At 31.2% G+C, this 2,500-nt stretch overlaps 1 protein-coding gene across 5 annotated transcripts in view; it reads left to right on the forward strand.

Annotated features, from left to right (window-relative positions):
* The window catches only part of LOC115224744, a 75,357-nt gene that overhangs the window by 44,542 nt on the left and 28,315 nt on the right, over positions 1 to 2,500 (forward strand). For 2 of the 5 annotated variants that reach the window (XM_029795635.2, XM_036513783.1), the window contains exon 1: positions 1,515 to 1,650. The exons of 2 other annotated variants lie outside the window; for them this stretch is intronic. The gene's annotated coding sequence lies outside the window, so the exon portion shown is untranslated. Of the gene's footprint in view, positions 1 to 1,514; positions 1,651 to 2,500 lie in introns of those variants that run through there. One more of the 5 variants, XM_036513778.1, reaches the window with a different exon arrangement.

Below are 2,500 nucleotides of genomic sequence, written 5' to 3' on the forward strand. Positions count from 1 at the left end.
ATTACCAACTCATTTCCTGTTCTTGCTTCTCCAAAACCTTCCCTCAACCATAACAAGACCTTCTATTACCTGTGTTTCACTTTACTTTATTGTTTTATAGCTTTTTACTAATTTTAGTTCTATTTCATCTTATTTTATATATATTTTTTCTCTCTTTTCCTCCTTCGTCTTCCAAACCATTTTCTCTTCTATTCTTTCCTGTATTCTCAATCTTTCGCGTTCTCTCCATTCTACGTTTTTATCCCTCACCCGTATTTGGGTCTTTTTTGTTTCCTTATAAAATAAAACTAAAGTATTTAATATATTGCATTTTATTTTGTTTTGTAAAAGAATTTTCCAAACGTTGGAGATGTATATATATATATATATGAATATATATACGTACTTTAGAGGTCACAATAATTACTATCAACTGGTTTATATATATGTGTGTGTATATAATATATATATACACACACACACATATATATGTAGGTATGTGTACGTCAACATACGTTTATAGATCGATCAATTGACTTGTAAATATAGACATTTCACCTTATATAAATCACTCCGAAGATCAGTAATCGTCCGGTTTCAGCAATGGTCAAATAACTTTACCATTCTCGCTTAATAAACACAAAGAATGTTTTTAAAAAATATAAAGTATTATGCATGCATAAAGTGTGTCTATCTATCTATCTATTTTTCTATCTATCTCTATCTATCCATATATATATATATATACATCTATATATATATATATATATATATATATATATATATATATATATTATATATATATATATATAGTAAATGTGTGTTTAACATATATATGTTCTCTTCGGAATGCTTGTTCCTGTAAGCTTTTCTGTGCGTATATATATATATATATATATATATATATATATGTATGGATGTACATATATTTTCCGATCAGCCCAAAATTTAAATATACATACATGTATATTACTACAGATATTTCTCTGCCGATTATATTGAAAGTTATCCTATTCCAAGAAACATTTCCCAAGAAAAAAAAAACCCCAGAAATAACTACATATACAGAAGACATAATATACCAATAAATGGGGGAAAAAAAAGACCTATTCGATTCCCTTTCTCACTCTGTCCATTTCTTTTCCAAAATTTTACAATAGTACAAGTGAAGGTTTGTGATTTTTTTCTATCCTTCTTCCTTGTTGAATTGCTGTTTAGCTTTTATTATATATTTTATTTCACTCTATGATTCTATTTAATTTTTAAAGAGAAAAAACCTTCGGTCAAAATCATAGAAAACAGAAAAAAGGAAGAAAAAAAAACTCCTGAACACGGCCCGATTCCCCACCACCACCCTCTACGCCGCCGCCGCCGTCGCCGCCTCCACCTTTTTATAACTCTCAACACCTCCACCACCACCACCATCATCGGTATCACTGTACCCACCATCACCTCCTCTGTGACTATCACCGCCTCCTCCACCACCCCTTCCACGCGCACTGACGCTATTATAACACCTAACACCAATACTTGTACTACTGTTTATTAAACTACCAGTGCTGTCTGTCGCTATCTACTGCCACTTCTCTCAGCTGAGAGCATTCTAGTTTATTTATTAGTTTATTTTACTGCCTGAATCAATTCTAAAGACATACATACACACACTGCAAAGTAAGTAAAAGTATATATATATATATATACATCTCTCTATCTTATATTAACATTGGTTTGTTTGAGAGGCCTCTTCGCTCTATGAAGTAACTTCATCGTTTAAATAATCCATTAGGAGAAAAATTTAGCAAGGATAGGAAAGAAATTTGCTTTTGCGATTTCTTTTGTTATTATCATTATTATTCCTCTCCCGATAAGTCCTGTTTTTGAGGTTCTAAAAGACTTCTTTTACCAACTTCCAACTTTTCTCCCCATCTTTTCCCCTCTCTCTCTCTATCCTCATATTATTCCTATCCGAAAATATAATAATACTTTCTCTGAGTTCGTTCTTTCCTTACTTTAAACTTCAACTCCAAGTTGGGGGGGTTGTGTCTTGTTATTTTCTCCCCCCAGCTTTCCTTGCTTTTATTCTAAATTATTTTTTTCACTCTGAGATAGAGAGAGAGAAAGAGCGAAAGAAAACCCTCCACTCATCCGAAAAAAATACAACAATCACGTACAAGCTAATATCTATAAAACTATACTTCGCCGACAATTTTCAGATAAACCATTCACACCATTTAGATACCAATCATAATAACGATTAGAATAATAACAGCGATTTCTTTTAATAACCATAATTAATGAAGACGATGATGCTAATAAGATCAATGATTCTTTAGAGAAGGAATTTTGAGGGTCTCCTTTCTCATTTCATTTAATATCTCCTGTCCTAATCATTTGTTTTGGTTGTCAGTTTCATATTGTTAATAACACTACTAGTTATAATAACAATACTAACCCTTGTTGCTGATATTATTATCATTATTGTTATTATTATTATTATTATTATCCTTGTTTGGTGGACAAC

The sequence above is a fragment of the Octopus sinensis genome, linkage group LG26, assembly GCF_006345805.1.
Source record: "Octopus sinensis linkage group LG26, ASM634580v1, whole genome shotgun sequence".
In the NCBI taxonomy this organism is placed as follows: Eukaryota; Metazoa; Mollusca; class Cephalopoda; order Octopoda; family Octopodidae; genus Octopus; species Octopus sinensis.